We start from the raw sequence: 20,690 nt of genomic DNA, 5'->3' as shown, positions 1-20,690 counted from the left end.
CTTTTGAAGAAATACATGGTCTTAATATACCAGCTACTGAAGAAACACATGGTCTTGATAATCCAACACAAGTAGTAAAGGTATATTCTCTCTATAGATATGATAAAATTGAAATCCCGTCTACTAAGTTTCCTAGCCAATGTTTAGATGAATTTGATGACTTTATGGCTAGACAAGAAAATTTCAATGCTTATGTTGGTAGAGAATTAAAGAGTAATGCTTACATGATTGGATGCTTGAGTGATTATATGGCTAGAGTTAAAGGTGAACTTAAACTCATTAGTAAATATGCTTCTATGGTTACCACTCAAGCAGAACAAGTACTTAAAGCTCAAAGTGATTTGGTCGATGAATTAAATAATAAACTTGATTTTGATGTTAGAGTGGCTACTAGAACCTTTAAAATGACTCAGGAACCTTTGTATCCTGAAGGTCACCCTAAGAGAATTGAGCAAGATTCTCGGAGAAATAATTTATATGCACCTAGTCCTTCTAAAAAGAAGAAAAATAAAAATGATAGGACTTTGCATGCTTCTAGTGAGCCTGTCATAGACACACCTGAGAATCCCAATGACATTTCTTTTTCTGATGCTGAAACACAGTTAGGTGATGAACATGAACCTAGTGATAATGTTAATGATAATGTTCATGTTGATGCTCAACCTACCAATAATAATGATGTAGAGATTGAACCTGTTGTTGATCTTGATAACCCACAATGAAAGAATCAACGTTATGATAAGAGAGATTTTGTTGCTAGGAAGCACGGTAAAGAAAGAGAACCATGGGTTCATAAACCCATGTCGTTTCCTCCTAAGCCATCCAAGAAAAAGGATGATGAGGATTTTGAGCGCTTTGCTGAAATGATTAGACCTATATTCTTATGTATGCGCTTAAGTGCTATGCTTAAAGTAAATCCTTATGCTAAATACATGAAGGATATTATTACAAATAAAAGAAAGATACCAGAAGCTGAAATTTCCACTATGCTTGCTAATTATACTTTTAAGGGTGGAATACATAAGAAGCTTGGAGATCCAGGAGTACCAACTATACCATACTCCATTAAAAGTAACTATGTTAAAAGTGCTTTATGTGATCTTGGAGCCGGTGTTAGTGTTATGCCTCTATCTTTATATCGTAGACTTGAATTGAATAAGTTGACACCTACTGAAATATCTTTGCAAATGGTCGATAAATCAAATGCTATACCTGTTGGTATTTGTGAGGATGTGCCTGTTGTGGTTGCAAACGTTACTATCTTAACGGAATTTGTTATTCTTGATATTCCCGAGGACGATAGTATGTCGATTATCCTTGGTAGACCCTTTTTGAATACTACAGGGGCTGTTATTGATTGCAATAAAGGCAACGTCACTTTTCATGTTAATGGTAATGAGCATACAGTACACTTTCCGAGGAAACAACCTCAGGTTCATAGCATCAATTCTATTGGAAAAATTCCAACAATTATTATTGGAACTTTTGAATTTCCTCTTCCTACTATCAAGAAGAAATATGATATTCTTATTATTGGGGATGTTCATATCCCCGTTGAGGTAACCTAGTGTTATTCGAAATTTTCTCCGGTTCCATGTTATTCGGAATGAGTTTGTTAACAAGACTTGATCAACCTTGTTAGTGGATTCCTTTTGATGATCATGAGATGGATGAAATTAGAAGGCACAAGCTTCTGTACCCTCCTTTTTACTTTTTGTTATTTAGAATAAATAAAGAAAAAAAAGTATTTTCTGTCTGTTTTCTAAATTATCCATGCAATAAAAAAATATCCCAAAAATAAAAGTTCTCCAAATGCCCTGCCAATTTATTATGATTTTTTCTGGAATATTTGAGAATATCTGGCACTGAGAACACTTCAGGGGGAGCTGGCACATGGCCACGAGGGTCCAGGGCGCGCCCACCCCTACAGGGCGCGCCCCCTGCCTCATGGGCCCATGGTGGCCCCCTCCACTTATTCCTGCACCACATACTTCATCTTCTTCCCAAAAAAATCACTATCCAGCTCAAGCACGAGTTCTAGCTCATCTTGCTGCGATTTTCGATCTCCTTGCTCAAAGCTCCATTCACAAAACTGCTTCGAGAGATTGTTCCTTGGTATGTGACTCCTCCAATGGTCCAATTAGTTTTTGTTCTAGTGCTTTATTCATTGCAAAATTTTGCTGCCTAGGTGACCCTGTTCTTGAGCTTGCATGTCAAATTTATGAGGTCCCAAGTAATTCTAATGCATGATATAGGCTCTAGGCACTTGTGGGAGTAGTCGCTATCAATCTTATTAAGTTTGATTCACTTTTATTTTGAGTTACTAAAAATTTCAGAAATTTTCAGAAAATGATGAAGAGATTTTTGAGGGGCTCTTCTAGCCAAGGCTCCAAGGATAAACAAGCTAAGGAGAAAGAAAAGGCCAAGTATAATCTTCCTCGCGTAGTGGAAGTAAGGCCATGTGAGTGGCCTTGTGATAATTTCTTGAGAGCAGCCAAGATTTATGATGACTTTTATTCTTTGGCTGATAATGCGGGCCTTACCGACTTCCTCCACGACCGGATCAAACAGTATCTCTTACTCACCAATACTTTCATGCAAAACTTCTATTATTATCCTAAGAATTCACCTCCTTCAGTAGCTTTTCATTTATATGATGAGGCTAGGGAGATATCATTACATATTTTTTGCACAGTTTGCAGAATACCCTTCGAGGGCAGCTTAGGGGAATCACATCGTAAAGATTTGGATGGTTTTATTGATACTATTACTATAGGGGAATCGAGGAAGGTTTCCGATGCAAGAATAACTAGCATACATTTTCCTGTTTTACGCTTCTTTGCCATATTTTCTAGTCGATGCCTAATTGGTCACAGAAACTGCGGAAACCTAATTGTTCCTGATATTATTATTTTGTTCCATGCTTTATTTCGTGACAACTCTACTTGTATGGGTGCTATTATTTCTGAATGGTTAAGTCTAAACCGTACAAAGGGCCCCATCTTTGGAGGTATCTATGATGCATGCCTTGCTAAATATTTCGAGATACCTATTAGGCATTATGAGAAAGAGGAGACACTGTTGCCCCCTACTTTTCTAGATTATAAGAGCATGGTAGCACATGAGTTTATTGTTAACAATGATGATAAGATGCTTCTGTATAACTTGAGATTTAATAAGAAACACGATGAGATTATTATCTTGCATGCGCCTTCTTTGTTTGATTTAAGTGCATGCCATTACCTCGTCTTGCCGGCGGCTGTTTACGCGCACCGAGGCCAGACATCAGCTTCAGAGCCTGAGCCAGAACCACCACTTGACCCTTATCGTCCGTCATCTTATCAGTGGGATCCGGAGCAGATCGCCAGCCAGTGGCAGTACGATGACACTCCTCAGTACACCGGGGAGAGTAGCTGCTATCCATGGCAATAGACCAACTTAGGCCAAAAGCCAAAGCTTGGAGGAATATGTATTTCTCACTGACATTACATTCATGTTCACGCACTATTCTAGTTGTCGGTGTTCATACTTTTTCATTGTATTATCCATGCTAGTTTAATTTCTTTTTCTAGTTTTCTTCTTGTGTGTTTGAATAACCTTAAGAAGAACCAAAAAATTAGTTAGTTTATTTTCCATGCTTGTAGTAGTAATTAAAAGAAAACCCAAAAAGATTTCTCGTTCTCCTTTTGCTTGTTGGGAGCTTTCCCGTGTAAATAGTTTTATTTCTTTTCTTTCCTTTGGGGGTCAAGAGGAGAAGACCATAATGAAAATGTTTAGTGGTTCTAATTTGCATGATTGTTGATTTAACCAAGAGCCCATATTACCTTGTCTTCTCCCTTGAATTGAATGCTTGCAGATTCCAGCTTAGTCCAATGCACGTGCACTATTATTATTATACACACCATTTGGTCGTGCGAGTGAAAGGCAATAATGACGATATATGATGGAGTGATTGAGATGAGAGAAGCTGGTATGAACTCGACCTCTCTTGTTTTTGTAAATATGATGAGTTCATCGTTCCTGATTCAGCCTATTATGAATAAACATATTTGCAATGACAATTAGAGATTATAGTTGCGTATGCCATGCTTAATTAGCTAGGAGCTTATAATGGTTTACCTTGCGTGCCAACATGCTATTAAAATGGTTGTGATGTGGTATGATAGGGTGGTATTCTCCTTTGAATGATTCGAGTGACTTGACTTGGCACATGTTCACGCATGTAGTTGAAACAAAATCAACATAGCCTTCACGATATTTATGTTCATGGTGGATTATATCCTACTCATGCCTGCACTCATTGTTGATTAATCTTAATGCATGTTCATGACTGTTGTCGCTCTCTCAGTTGGTCGCTTCCCAGTCTCTTGCTAGCCTTCACCTGTACTAAGCGGGAATACTGCTTGTGCATCCAAACTCCATAAACCCAAAAGTTATTCCATATGAGTCCACCATATCTTCCTATATGCGGTATTTACCTGCCGTTCCAAGTAAATTTGTATGTGCCAAACTCCAAACCTTCAAATGAAATTCTATTTTGTATGCTTGAGCAGCTCATGTATCAACTAGGGTTGTCTGTATCTTCCATGCTAGGTGGGTTATTCTCAAGAGGAGTGGACTCCGCTCCTCATTCATGAGAAAATGGATGGTAAACTGGATGCCCAATCCCATTATCAAAAGATCAAATCAAATCAAAAGAATTAAAACAAAACTCCCCCAGGATTGTTGCTAGTTGGAGGCACCCGTTGTTTCGGGCAAGCCATCGATTGATGCTTGTTGGTGGTGGGGGAGTATAAACTTTACCATTCTATTTGGGAACTGCCTATAATGTGTGTAGCATGGAAGATATCCAGATCTCACAGTTGTTATGTTGACAGTGAAAGTATACCGCTCAAAATGTTATTCATCTCTATTTTAAAATCAAGCTCTGGCACCTCTACAAATCCTTGCTTCCTCTGCGAAGGGCCTATCTATTTACTTTTATGTCGAGTCATCACCCTCTTATTAAAAAGCACACGCTGGAGAGCACTGCTGTCATTTGCATGTATTACTATTAGTTTATATTGGATATGACTTGACTGGATCTCTTTTCCCATGAATTACAATATTTAGTCAGTCCTTGATCTTTAAAGGTGCTCTGCATTTATGTTTTGCGGTCTCAGAAAGGGCTAGCGAGATACCATCTTGTTATATCATATTATGATTAAAGTGTTGTCATCCGAGATTTATTATTATTGCTCGCTAGTTGATTATGCCATTGATATGAGTAAACATGAGACCTAAGTGTTATTGTGAATATGGTTCATTCATAATCTTTGCTGAAAACATGAATGCTGGCTTTACATATTTGCAACAACAAGAGAAAACAGAGTTTGTAAAAGTTTTTCTTTATCACTTTCAGTTTATCAACTGAATTTTCTTGAGGACAAGCAAATGTTTAAGCTTGGGGGAGTTGATACGTCTCCGTCGTATCTACTTTTCCAAACACTTTTGCCCTTGTTTTGGACTCTAACTTGCATGATTTGAATGAAACTAACCCAAACTGATGTTGTTTTCAGCAGAACTGCCATGGTGTTATTTTTGTGCAGAAATAAAAGTTCTCGGAATGACCTGAAAATCCACGAAGCAACTTTTTAGAATTAATAAAAAATATTGGTGAAAGAATCAACGTCAGGGGGCCCACACCCTGTCCATGAGGGTGGGGGCGCGCCCCCTCTCCTTGGGCGCGCCCCCTGCCTCATGGGCCCCCTAGACGTCCACTGATCTCAACTACAACTCCATATATTTGCTTTCGCGGAGAAAAAAATCAGAAAAAAAAGTTTCATCGCGTTTTACGATCCGGAGCCGCCGCCAAGCCCTAATCTCTGTCGGGAGGGCTGATCTGGAGTCCGTTCAGGGCTCCGGAGAGGAGGATTCATCACCGTCTTCATCATCAACCATCCTCCATCACCAATTTCATGATGCTCACTGTCGTGCGTGAGTAATTCCATCGTAGGCTTGCTGGACGGTGATGGTTTGGATGAGATTTACCATGTAATCGAGTTAGTTTTGTTAGGGTTTGATCCCTAGTATCCACTAAGTTCTGAGATTGATGTTGCTATGACTTTGCTATGCTTAATGCTTGTCACTAGGGCACGAGTGCCATGATTTCATATCTGAAACTATTATGTTTTCATGAATATATGTGAGTTCTTGATCCTATCTTGCAAGTCTATAGTCACCTATTATGTGTTATGATCCGAAAACCCCGAAGTGACAATAATCGGGATACTTCTCGGTGATGAGCGTAGTTTGAGGAGTTCATGTATTCACTATGTGTTAATGCTTTGGTCCGGTTCTCTATTAAAAGGAGGCCTTAATATCCCTTAGTTTCCACTAGGACCCCGCTGCCATGGGAGGGTAGGACAAAAGATGTCATGCAAGTTCTTTTCCATAAGCACGTATGACTATATTCAGAATGCATGCCTACATTACATTGATGCATTGGAGCTAGTTCTGTGTCACCCTATGTTATAACTATTACATGAGGAATCGCATCCGATATAATTATCCATCACTAATCCAATGCCTACGAGCTTTTCACATATTGTGCTTTGCTTATTTACTTTACCGTTGCTACTATTACAATTACTACAAAACTGCTACTGTTACTTTTGCCACTGTTACCGTTAATTCCATACTACTTTGCTACTAAATAATTTGCTGCAGATACTAAGTTATCCAGGTGTGGTTGAATTGACAACTCAACTGCTAATTGATAACCCACAAGTATAGGGGATTGCAACAGCTTTCGAGGGTAGAGTATTCAACCCAAATTTATTGATTCGACACAAGGGGAGCCAAAGAATATTCTTGAGTATTAGCAGTTGAGTTGTTAATTCAACCACACCTGGATAACTTAGTATCTGCAGCAAAGTATTTAGTACCAAAAGTGGTATGATAGTAATGGTAACAGTAGCAACAAAAAAGGTAAATGTTTTTGGGTTTTTGTAGTAGTTGTAACAGTAGCAACGGAAAAGTAAATAAGCGGAGAATAATATATGAAAAGCTCATAGGCAATGGATCAGTGATGGATAATTATGCCGGATGCGATTCCTCATGCAATAGTTATAACATAGGGTGATATAGAACTAGCTCCAGTTCATCAATGTAATGTAGGCATGTATTCCGTAAATAGTCATACGTGCTAATGGAAAAGAACTTGCATGACATCTTTTGTCCTACCCTCCCATGGCAGCGGGTTCCTAGTGGAAACTAAGGGATATTAAGGCCTCCTTTTAATAGAGAACCGGACCAAAGCATTAACACATAGTGAATACATGAACTCCTCAAACTACAGTCATCACCGAGAAGTATCCCGATTATTGTCACTTCGGGGTTGTCGGATCATAACACATAATAGGTGACTATAGACTTGCAAGATAGGATCAAGAACTCACATGTATTGATGAAAACATAATAGGTTCAGATCTGAAATCATGGCACTCGGGCCCTAGTGACAAGCATTAAGCATAGCAAAGTCATAGCAACATCAATCTCAGAACATAGTGGATACTAGGGATCAAACCCTAACAAAACTAACTTGATTACATGGTAAATCTCATCCAACCCATCACCGTCCAGCAAGCCTATAATGGAATTACTCACACACGGCGGTGAGCATCATGAAATTGGTGATGGAGGATGGTTGATGATGACTACGGCGACGAATCCCCCTCCCCGGAGCCCCAAATGGACTCCAGATCAGCCCTCCCGAGAGAGATTAGGGCTTGGCGGCGGCTCCGTATCGTAAAACGTAATGAAACTTTCTCCCTGATTTTTTTCTCCGTGAGACGGTATATATGGAGTTGGAGTTGAGCTCAGAGGAGGTCCGAGGGGCCCACGAGATAGGGGGCGTGCCCTAGGGGGGGCGCGCCCCCCTATCTCGTGGACAGGCATTGGGCCCCCTGGCCCTGATTCTTTCGCCAAAAATTCTTATTAATTCTGAAAAGTTCCTCCGTGGATTTGCAGGTCATTCCAAGAACTTTTCTTTTCTACACATAAAACAACATCAAGGTAGTTCTGCTGAAAACAGCGTCAGTCCGGGTTAGTTTCATTCAAATCATGCAAGTTAGAGTCCAAAACAAGGGCAAAAGTGTTTGGAAAAGTAGATACGTTGGAGACATATCAACTCCCCCAAGCTTAAACCTTTGCTTGTCCTCAAGCAATTCAGTTGATAAACTGAAAGTGAAAAAGAAAAACTTTTACAAACTCTGTTTGCTCTTGTTGTTGTAAACATGAAAAGCCAGCATTCAAGTTTCAGCAAATATTACGAACTAACCATGCTCACAATAACACATAGGTCTCACAATTACTCATATCAATAACATAATCAGCTAGCGAGTCATAATAATAAAACTCGGATGACAACACTTTCTCAAAATAATCATAACATGATATAACAAAATGGTATCTCGCTAGCCCTTTCTGAGACCGCAAAACACAAATGCAGAGCACCTTTAAAGATCAAGGACTGACTAAACATTGTAATTCATCGTAAAAGAGATCCAGTCAAGTCATACCCAATATAAACCAATAATACTGAAAGCAAATGACAGTGTGCTCTCCAGCGGGTGCTTTTAATAAGAAGGGTGATGACTCAACATAAAAGTAAATAGATAGGCCCTTCGCAGAGGGAAGCAGGGATTTGTAGAGGTGCCAGAGCTCAATTTTAAAATAGAGATTGAATAACATTTTGAGCGGCATACTTTTGCTGTCAACGCAACACCTATGAGATGGCTATATCTTCCACACTAAATGCATTATAGGCAGTTCCCAAACAGAATGGTAAAGGTTTATACTCCCCCAACCACCAACAAGCATCAAACCATGGCTTGCTCAAAACAACGAGTGCCTCCAACATACAACATCCCTGGGGGAGTTTTGTTTAATTATTTTGATTTGCTTTGATCTTTTTGGATCATGGGACTGGGCATCCCGGTTACCGGCCCTTTCTCGTGAATGAGGAGCAGAGTCCACTCCTCTGAGAATAACCCACCTAGCATGGAAGATATAGGCAGCCCTAGTTGTAACATGAGCTGCTCGAGCATACAAAACAGAATTTCATTTGAAGGTTTGGAGTTTGGCACATACAAATTTACTTGGAATGGCAGGTAGATACCACATATAGGAAGGTATAGTGGACAAATATGGAACAACTTTGGGGTTTAAGGAGTTTGGATGCACAAACAGAATTCCCGCTTAGTACAAGTGAAGGCTAGCAAAAGACTGGGAAGTGACCAACTAAGAGAGCGACAACAGTCATAAGCATGCATTAAGATTAATTCACACCAAGTACAAGCATGAGTAGGATATAATCCACCATGAAGATAAATATCGTGAAGGCTGCGTTGATTTGATTCAACTACATGCGTGAACATGTGCCAAGTTGAGTCACTCAATTCATTTAAAGGAGGATACCATCCCATCATACCACATCATAATCATTCTAATAGCATGTTGGCACGCAAGGTAAACCATTATAACTCATATCTAATCAAGCATGGCACAAGTAACTATAATCTCTAAATGTCATTGCAAATATGTTTACTGCATAATAGCTGACTCAGGAACGATGAATCATCATATTTACAAAAACAAGAGAGGTCGAGTTTATACAAACTTTTCTCATCCCAATAAGTCCATCATATATCATCATTATTGCCTTTCACTCGCACGACCGAATGACGTGTATAATAATAAGAGTGTACGTGCATTGGACTAAGCTGGAATCTGCAAGCATTCAACTCAAGAGAGAAGACAAACGATATGGGCTCTAATTAAATAAACAATCATGCATATGAGAGCCACTAAGCATTTTCAATAAGGTCTTCTCGACCCCCAAAGGAAAGAAAAGAAAATAAAACTATTTACACGGGAAAGCTCCCAACAAGTAAATGAAGAATACTAAATCTTTTTGGGTTTTCATTTTAATTTCTACTACAAGCAAGGAAATTAAACTAACTAGTTTTATTGGTTTTTCTTAAGGTTTATCAAACACACAAGAAGAAGAATAGAAAAAGAAATTTAAACTAGCATGGATAATACAATGAAAGAGTATGAGCACTGACGACTAGTGTGTGAACATGAATGTAAAGTTGGTGAGAAATATGTAATCCCCCAAGCTTAGGCTTTTGGCCTAAGTTGGTTTAATACCAAGGACCGCCTGGCTGATATCCATAAGTGAAAGTGGGATTGTACTGAGATGCAGAGGCAACAGCCTCCTGGGCGGCAGCGTGTTGGCGAGCTACCTCCATTCCCCTCTCATATTCAGTGGCTTGTTCCCTGGTGACAACATATCTTCCTCTTGCCTGATAATCAAAAAGGTAGGGAGCAGGAAGAGTGATAGGGACGACGTTGCGTCTATCATAGATTAATCGATAATGGCGGAATTGTACATTCCTCTCAAGAAAATGATGACTAAACATAGCGTCTTTATCTAAATAAGCAGGAGGTACAATCATATCCCCCTCTCGTGGAGCTATATTGAGAAAATTAGCCACACGGGTTGCATAAATTCCTCCAAAGAAATTTCCCTTTCTACTATTATTCTGCAACCTACGTGCAACAATTGCCCCCAAGTTATAACCTTTATAACCTAACACAACACTCTTGAGAACACAAAGATCGGGTGCACACATGTGAGATACCTCGTCCTTACGGTTAATGCATCTACCAATAAAGAGAGCAAAGTAATGTGAAGCAGGAAAATGAATGCTCCCTATGGTAGCTTGTGCTACGTCCCTAGATTCTCCCACAGTAATATTCGCAAGGAAATCTCTAAATTCAGATTTGGGAGGATCATTAATATTACCCCACTGCGGGAGTTTGCAAGCAGTTGTAAAATCCTCTAAGTCCATGGTGTAAGATGTATCATAAATATCAAATAGGACACTAGGAGAATTACGTGTACAGTTATATTTAAACCTCCGCACAAAGGAATCAGTCAATTGAGAGTACTGAGGACACTTATCTTGTACTAAGTCCTCCAGCTCAGCATTACGCACATACGCGTCAAATTCCTCCTTTAAGCCTGCCTCAATCATAAAATCATTGGATGGCCACTCACAGGCTCGTACACATGCATTCCTCGGCAATTCAACATCTTGCTCACATATAGCAATCCTTGGCCCTTTCTTTGCCGAGGAGCCACCTTGATACATTCTCCTAAGCATATTTCTTTTCTGAAAATTTCTGAAATTTTAGTAACTTCAAAATAAAGTGCATAAAACTAAACAAGATTGATAGTAACTACTCCTACAAGTGCCTAGAGCCCATATCATGCATTAGAATTAATTGGGACCTCAAAAATTTAACATGCAAGCTCAAGAACAGGGTCACCAAGACAACAAGGATTTGCAATAAATAAAGCACTAGAACAAAAACTAATTGGACCAATGGAGGAGTCACATACCAAGCAACAATCTCCCAAAGCAGTTTGTGAATGGAGCTTTGAGCTAAGAGATCGAAAATCGGAGCAAAACGAGCTAGAACTCGTGCTTGAGCTGGATGGGGATTTTTTTTGGGTAGAAGATGGAGTGTGTGGATGCTGGCATAAGTGGAGGGGAGCCACCAAGGGCCCACGAGACAGGGGGCGCGCCCTACAGGGGGGCGCCCTCCTCTCTCGTGGCTTGGTGCTTGGCCCTCCTGCAGTGTTTTTAGTGCCTAAAATCCTCAAATATTCCAGAAAAAATCATACTAAATTTGCAGGGCATTTGGAGCACTTTTATTTTCAGACTATTTTTTTATTGCACAGATAAATCAGAAAACAGACAAATAATACAATTTTTCTTTATTTATTCTAAACAAATAGAAAGTTAAAAGAGGGTACAGAAGGTTGTGCCTTCTAGTTTCATCCATCTCGTGATCATCAAAATGAACCCGCTAACAAGGTTGATCAAGTCTTGTTAACAAACTCATTCCGAATAACACGGAACCAAAGAAATTTTGAATAACACTAATTTACCTCAACGGGGATATGAAAATCCCCAACAATAAGAATATCATACTTTTTCTTGACAGTAGGGAGAGGAAATTCAAAACCTCCAAAAATAATAGTTGGAACTTTTTCAATAGAGTTGATGCTATGAACTTGAGATTGTTTCCTCGGAAAGTGTACCGTATGCTCATTACCATTAACATGAAAAGTGACATTGCCTTTGTTGTAATCAATAACAGCCCCTGCAGTATTAAGAAAAGGTCTACCAAGGATAATAGACATACTATCGTCCTCGGGAATATCAAGAATAACAAAGTCTGTTAAGATAGTGACATTTGCAACCACAACAGGCACATCCTCACAAATACCGATAGGTATAGCAGTTGATTTATCAGCCATTTGCAGAGATATTTTAGTAGGTGTCAACTTATTCAATTCAAGTCTACGATATAAAGAGAGAGGCATAACACTAACACCGGCTCCAAGATCACATAAAGCAGTTCTAACATAATTTCTTTTAATGGAGCATGGTATAGTTGGAACACCCAGATCTCCAAGTTTCTTTGGTATTCCACCCTTAAAAGTGTAATTAGCAAGCATGGTGGAAATTTTAGCTTCCAGTATCTTTCTTTTATTTGTGATGATATCCTTCATGTATTTAGCATAAGGATTTATTTTAAGCATATCAATTAAGCGCATACGTAAGAAAATAGGTCTAATCATTTCAGCAAAGCGCTCAAAATCCTCATCATCCTTTGACTTAGATGGTTTAGGAGGAAAGGGCATGGGTTTCTGAACCCATGGTTCTCTTTCTTTACCGTGCTTCCTAGCAACAAAATCTCTCTTATCATAATGTTGGTTTCTTGATTGTGGGTTATCAAGATCAACAGCAGGTTCAATCTCTACATCGTTGTTATTACTAGGTTGAGCATCAATGTGAACATTATCATTAGCATTATCATCAGGTTCATGTTCATCACCTGATTGCGTTTCAGCATCAGAGATAGAAGTATTATTGGGATTCTCAAGTGTTTCTATATTAGGTTCACTAGAAGTTTGCACAGTCCTATCATTCTTCTTTTTCTTCTTCTTAGAAGATCTAGGAACATCTAGATTATTATTCTGAGAATCTTGTTCAATTCATTTAGGGTGGCCTTGAGGATACAAAGGTTCCTGAGTCATTCTACCAGTTCTAGTAGCCACTCTAATAGCAAAGTCATTTTTATTATTCAATTCATCAAGCAAATCATTTTGAGCCTTGAGCACTTGCTCAGCTTGAGTAGCAACCATATAAGCATATTTGCTAACGCGGTGAAGTTCATCGTTAACTCTAGCCAGATTATCACCTACGCGTCCTATCTCGAAAGCATTATTCTTTAACTCTCTACCAACATAAGCATTAAAACTTCCTTGTCTAGCCATAAAGTCATCAAATTCATCTAAACAAGGGCTATGAAATTTAGTAGAGGGTATTTCAACTTTATCATATCTATAGAGAGAATTTACCTTTACTACCTGTGTCGGGTTATCAAGACAATGTGGTTCTTCAGGTGGTATATTCAGACCATGTATTTCTTCAATAGGAGGTAAATTCTTAACATCTTCAGCTTTAATACCTTTTTCTTTCATTGATTTCTTTGACTCTTGCATATCTTCAGGACTGAGGAATAAAACACCTCTCTTCTTCGGAGTGGGTTTAGGAATAGGCTCAGGAGTTGGCTCAATTGGTTCAGGAATTACTTCCGGAACTGGCTCGGGAAGAGTCCAATTATTTTCATTAGTCAACATATTATTCAATAATATTTCAGCTTCATCGACTGTTCTTTCCCTGAAAACACAACCAGCACAACTATCCAAGTGGTATCAAGTATTTCATTTTTCTTAAGATGATGATCAGGCAAAGCATAAAGCAACCGGAGAAGCCTCCCCCAAGCTTGTGGAAGACTCTCTTCTTTGGTTGCACAAAATTATATATTCCCCGCAAGGCAGCTTGTTTCTTATGAGCAGGGAAATATTTAGCAGAGAAGTAATAAATCATATCCTGGGGACTACGCACACAACCAGGAGCAAGAGAATTATACCAAGTCTTAGCATCACCCTTTAATAAGAACGGGAAAATCTTAAGGATATATAAATAGCGAGACTTCTCATCATGAGTAAATAGGGTGGATATATCATTCAACTTGGTAAGATGTGCCACAACAGTTTCAGATTCAAGGCCATAAAAAGGATCAGATTCAACTAAAGTAATAATATCAGGATCAATAGAGAATTCATAATCCTTATCAGTAACACAGATAGGTGAAGTAGCAAAAGTAGGATCGGGTTTCATTCTAGCATTAAGAGACTGCTGCTTCCATTTAGCTAATAATTTCTTAAGATCATTTCTATCATTGCAAGCAAGAATAGCTTCAGCAGCTTCTTTATTCATAACATAACCCTTAGGAACAACAGGTAATACATAATCATTGGGGGAACGTTCATCATCATTATCATCAATAATAGGTTCTTCAACATTTTCATTCCCCCTAACTCTAGCAAGTTGTTCATCAAGAAATTCACCTAATGGCAGAGTAGTATCATGCACAGAAGTAGTTTCATCATGCATAGCAGGAGTGGCATCATCAATAACATGCGACATATCAGAATTCATAGCAGTAGCAGGTTTAGGTGTCGCAAGCCTTTCAATAACGGAAGGAGAATCTAGTGCAGAGCTAGATGGCAGTTCCTTACCTCCCCTCGTAGTTGAGGGAAAAATCTTGGTCTTAGCGTCTTTCAAGTTCTTCATAATGATCAACAGATATAAATCCCAAGTGACTCAGAGAATAGAGCTATGCTCCCCGGCAACGGCGCCAGAAATTAGTCTTGATAACTCACAAGTATAGGGGATCGCAACAGCTTTCGAGGGTAGAGTATTCAACCCAAATTTATTGATTCGACACAAGGGGAGCCAAAGAATATTCTTGAGTATTAGCCGTTGAGTTGTCAATTCAACCACACCTGGATAACTTAGTATCTGCAGCAAAGTATTTAGTAGCAAAAGTGGTATGATAGTAATGGTAACAGTAGCAACAGAAAAGGTAAATGTTTTTGGGTTTTTGTAGTAGTTGTAACAGTAGCAACGGAAAAGTAAATAAGCGGAGAACAATATATGAAAAGCTCGTAGGCAATGGATCAGTGATGGTGTCGGGGAAACTGATCCACGAGCACCTATGGGGCCGGCGGACCGAGCCCCTTTCGGTTTGGCGGGGGGCGGAGGTCGCACGAAGAGCAGATCGAGGCGAAGCACATGAGCAGTTTACCCAGCTTCGGAGCTCTCCGGAGAGATAACACTCCTACTGCTGCTTGTCTGATTGTATTGTGTTCTTGCTCGAGAGAGCTAAGTGTTTTCTGGCTTACGAATGAGTCGAACCTCCTCTACGTTGTGCATGGGCCTCCTTTTATACGCTCAAGGGGTCACCGACAGGTGGCAACGCAGAGAAGGGTAAAAAGCGTAAAAAGTGTTGCGGTTGGTACACCTACTTGCACAGTGCATCCTACCTAACCCTGACGGCAGGGGACAAAGGCATTAAATGCCCGTCTGTGTCGCTCAAACAGTGCAGAAAGGGACCGTCAGGGACGCCACCGTTCGCCACGATGGCGATCTTGTCAGCGTCGCATGCCACCGTGTACCGCTGGCTGCACAACCTCACGCCACGTGCGCCTGGAGAGGCCCCCAGAGCGACACGTTGGTGGATGTGCTGGAGCGTGGGTACAGAGTGGTTACTTGCCGCGGTCGTCGTCTTGGCGCGCCCGGAAGCTTGTCACTCACTAGGCCTCGAGATGCCTTGGTTGGTCTTCCCGGCAAGCTCCTCTTGCCGGGGCCTTGTTGCCTTGCTGGGACGCGTGGCGCGTCGCGGCAAGTTCCTCGGGATGCCTTGGTTGGCCTTCCCGGCAAGCTCCTCTTGCCGGGGCCTTGTCTCCTTGGCTTGAATACTTTGTTCTTGAATGGCTCCAAAGGAACCACGGAGGACCTTGGCGGTCGCCCGGCAAGCCTTGCCGCGGGGCGCTGCAACTGCCCGTGCACAAGTTCGGGATACTAGGGTACCCCTACTCTAGTACACCGATAGGAGCCCCCGGGCCTGGGCCACACACGGTGCCGAGCGCTGTTGGGCCAGGCCCAAAACAGGGCACGGGCACACGCGGCCTGGGCTACGCCGAATCTTGCTCTGTATCCACCGCGCCCTCCCCTTACGGCACGCGTTGAATGCGGCGTCGTGGGAGAGATCGTGGGTGGTTTCTTTATTCGGAAGGGCGAAACGTCCGCCCCCTCCCTCTTTATAAGCAGGGGAAACAGGGGCAGTTCGCCCATCTTTCCGTTTGTTGCTCCAACTCCAGAAATCTTCGTCGCTCCTCCCTTCTTCCCGACACCGAAGGAGAGCAGCGCTCCGCCCCCCATTGCCACCAGCATCACCAACGCCGCCGATCTCCCCCACCACCTCCGCCATGGCTCCAAAAGCCGACAAGGGGAAGGGCGTGAAGTCGGCCGAGGTGCAGCGGCTCGCGGCGCTGCGGAAGGAGCGCGCCCTCTTCTCCCCTCAGCTCGGTGCGAAGGAGCTGAGGGAGTACTTCTACCTCTTGTGGTCGACGGAGACGCGAGCGCATCCGCGCACGAGGGTACTCCCGGCCACCGCTTCGAGACTGGCTCCGAACGGGTACCCTTTTTCGCGCTGTTCTTCTACTGCGGGCTCTGCCCGCCTTTCTCTGAATTCTTTTGCGACATCATGAACACCTACGGGTTCCGCCTCCTTGACTTCACCCCCAACGCCGTTCTGACCATGGCAGTTTTCGCACATCTGTGCGAAAACTTTGTCGGAGTCCACCCAAACGTAGCCCTTTTCCGCCACTTCTTCATACCTCGGGTTGAGAGAGGAGAGCCTCTTGCCGGCGGGATCGCTTGGATCTCGAGAGTCGGCAAGAAGGAAGCATATCTGGAGGGTGAGCTCCGCAGCAAGTGGGAGGAGTGGAGAGCCGAGTGGAGCTGGATCGTCGAGGAGAACCCGCAGCCATTCACTGCCGTGCGCCAAGCCCCAATAGTGCGTGGAAACGATTGGAGCAACGTGGCCCCGGAAGATGACAGGCTGAAGATTGCCGTCACCCGCATCCTTCACCTCAGGCTTGCCGGGCTCACTGTAGGCGCTGTAGGCGCAGATTTCCTTCGCCGCCGCATCGCTCTCCTGTAGGAGAGGGGGAGACCCGCCTGGGAGTTCAAGAACTCGGCGGATATCATGAGGCTGCGCCCGGGCCTCAACTTCAACTTCACCGTCCTGGAGCTGGATGCGATGCTCCTGGACCTGTTCAAGCACGACCCTCAGCACCCATTTACGTTGCCGCGGAATGTCGTTCTGCTGTGCAATAATTCTTGACTTGACCGCATCCGCGCAATGATGCCGTTGTGCGATTCGCACGGAATTGCCCCAACTTGGCAAGAACCTGCGGATGACGTCGTGCGGGCGTTCTTCGACGACTTGGTAGAAGTGCCGGTCCGCACTGATGAGCAGAAGAGCCTCACCCGCGACACCACTGGTGATGAGATGCGGCGCATCGCCACCAGGCTGGAAGAGGTGGCGGCAGCAGTTGCCGCGGGCGAGTTCAGTTTCACCATGGAGGAGGCAGAGGCGGCAAGCCTTGCCGAGCGCGCGGAGTTTGCTGGCGAGGAAGATCTTGCCAACCCTGAAGCTGAGCCGAGCGAGCCCGGCGAGGAAGAGCCCGAACCTTCAAATAGCTTGCCGCAGGCGGAGCCCCCGGCCCCGCCAAGAAGGCGTCTCCGCAAGGCCGCAGACGTAGCGGGGCGGCAGACGGGCCAACAGCCGCCAAGCCACGCGACACGCTCTACCGCGGCAAGCACCGATGCCGCGGGAGCACCTCACGCCGCTGCGGCAACTGGAGCGGGGTCTTCCCGGTCCACCACCACTGCTCCCGCCAAGCGGCGAGGGAGCCTACTCCTCCGCCTCGCCGCACCGGAGGCGAGCCGGACTTCGATCTCTCCGCGCTCAGATCCGACGACGAAGAAGAAGAGTAAGATCCCCCTGCTGTACTTGTAATTCTTCGATTCTTGCTATCTTGTTGCTTTCGTCTTGTATCTGACATGCTTCGATCTGAATCCATTCCTTTTCAGGACGCTGGCCCAGAGAGCGGCGAAGAGAGCTAAGGCCCCGGTGATTGTCATCGAAGATGATCCCACCGTGTCAGCGGGGGGTGTGTCTGAGACCACCTTGACGGACCCGGCAACTACTCCCCAAAGCAGCCCCCAGCGCAGCCCACCACGTAGGTACATAATTTACTTCCTGCTGTCGGGCGCGCATGGGTGCTCTTTTCTCCACTGATATCTTGACTGTTGGACTTGTGTAGGAGCAGAACAGCCTCACCAGGAGGACCCAGAGGCCGCCCCCGAAGTACTATCTGCTTTGACTACACCGCCAAGGGAGGCTTCCCCAGCAAGGGAGCGTTCCCTGGCAAGGGAGAACTCTCCGGCAAGGGGCAGTTCTCCGGCAAGGGACAGCGCCAGCGATCCTCCGGTGGTTGAGACCACGACTGCAGATCCGAGCACAGGTAACCCTTTTTGCCTGAAAAACTCCCCTTGGGTTCTTCTTCTTCTGAATTTCCTTTCTTGGATTTTTGCTTGACTTTTTCTCCCTTTTTCGCTCCTCAGATCCATCTGCTGCGGAGCCAATGTAAACCGAGGACGCCGGTGAGGAGAACGCGCGCGGCAACAACGACGACGCTGCCGCCGCCAAAGAAGAGGCCGGTGGTGATGATCCCGCCGGCGAAGAGGCCGCCAAGGCTGCCGCCGCAGAAGCAGGCGAGGGATCTGGTGATCGTACTGACGGCCCTGAGGCCGCAGGAGCGCCAGGCGCTGCACCGACCGCCGATCCCTCCGCCGCTGCTGCAGAGCCGGGCTCCGAAGAGCCGCAGCCCGGTGCCTACCTGAAGACCGGCGATGGCATCTTCATCAAGCTCCCCTGGGCGTCGAGCTCCAGGGCGCCGGTCGAAGGAGAAACTTTTGACGAAGAGGTGCTCACCTCCGCTGGGCTGGCGCTTGTCGATGCGCCAAGCAGCAGCAGCGACGAGTCTGAGGAGGAGCGGCTGCTGCGGAAGCTGCTGTCGCTCTAACGCGCCCGACAAGCCAAGCTGGCGTTGAGAGAGGCGCTCGTTGCGAAGGCGGGGGTTGACATTGAGAAGCGCGCGGAGGAGCTTCGGGGCCTCAGGCAGGAAACTCTCCGGTCCTTGGCGGAGGAGCAGGAGCAACTTCTCGAGGAGCGGAAAGCCTTCCTCCTCGAGAAGGCTGAAGCTGAAGAGAAGCAAAGGCTTGTCGCCGAAAGGCTATCTGCGCAGGAGGGTGATTTGGCGCAGTGCAAGGTCGATCTTGACAGCCACGAGGAGGAGCTTGCCGCGCGCGAGCAAGCAATAGGCGGGGCGCTCGAGGAAGCAAAGGACGCTGCCGCAGCTGCTGAGGCCGCCAAGAAGGAGCTGGAGATGAAGGTGGCGCAGCTGGAGACAGATCTCAAGGCGAGCGGCGAGGAGCTTGCCGTGCTTAAGCGCGAGCGTGAGAAGGACGCTGCCGCTCATGGTGAGCTGCAGGGTCTTCTCGCTGAGAGGGGCAAGGAGCTCAGCGCCGCCAAAGATTCAAATGCAGACCTGGAGTTGAAGCTGGCCACGTTGACTCAGACGCTGGACATCACCAGGGAGCGAGAGGTGACCTTGTCGGAGAAGATCAAGGCCGACGAGGTGCTGCTGGCGAATGCTGCTGCCGCCCACGATGCCTTCAGGGAGACAGTGGAGCATTGGACTGAAGGTCTTGTGGATGCTGCCGCTGCCATCGACTGGGAGTTAGCGCAGCTGGGGATGGAGGATTTTGGGTATCCCTTCGACGAGCATCTCCAACCCAGCGCCAAGCTCAGCCTGTTCTTCAAAGGCGTGGCGACGGCCCTCCAGCGACTCCGGGAGAGGATCCCAAAGCAGCTGGCCGATGAGTCGCGCAGGATTTGCGCGGGGGCTCTCCAGAAGGTGCTGATGAAGGTAGCCTTCCGCAATCCAGGCCTCAACTTCACCAACGTCCTCAAATCCTTGCCGCTGGATGCTGATCGGGATGCGCTCAAGGCCCTTGTCGCACCCATTGTGGACAAGGTGAGCGAGATCAAGAGGGTTGAGGGCGATCGCGTAGATTAGGCCGCCCTTCTTTTCTTTTTCTTTTGTCGCCGCTGGTCATGTCATGAGAACATTCTGTTAGAGCTGCAACAAGTTATCTTGTAATATAACTCTATTTCTGGTATTGATTGCTACGTTATTTCCTTTACTAGATTCCTTGCTTTGTGTGTTTTTACCCTACGCTTTTAGGGAACTTGTGGGCGCAGGCACCTTTGCCGCGAGCGCTGAGTGCGGGACATCAGCAGCCTGCTGGCAATGCCGCTTCCGGCAAGAAACCTTGTCGCAACTAGCCGCAGCTCACTTAAGTTGTTGAGCGGACTCGAAACAAAGTAAGGGCGCAACTAGCTACGAGTTGGTTCCTCCGCGCACAGGTTTTCCATACAAAGCACGGTCGTTCAAGGAAGATAACTTAAAATTTTAAAACTGATTGCTCAAACTTTGGCAACTTAGCTTTTCTGTCGTTTGCTTCCTGGCAAGGTGCAAAACTTCCTTAAACGACGCCTAGTCCATACCATTATCTTCTCCT

Source organism: Triticum dicoccoides, chromosome 7B, assembly GCF_002162155.2.
Source record: "Triticum dicoccoides isolate Atlit2015 ecotype Zavitan chromosome 7B, WEW_v2.0, whole genome shotgun sequence".
Lineage (NCBI taxonomy): Eukaryota > Viridiplantae > Streptophyta > Magnoliopsida > Poales > Poaceae > Triticum > Triticum dicoccoides.
The sequence above is the reverse complement of the archived record's forward strand: the minus strand, read 5'-3'. Positions refer to the sequence as shown.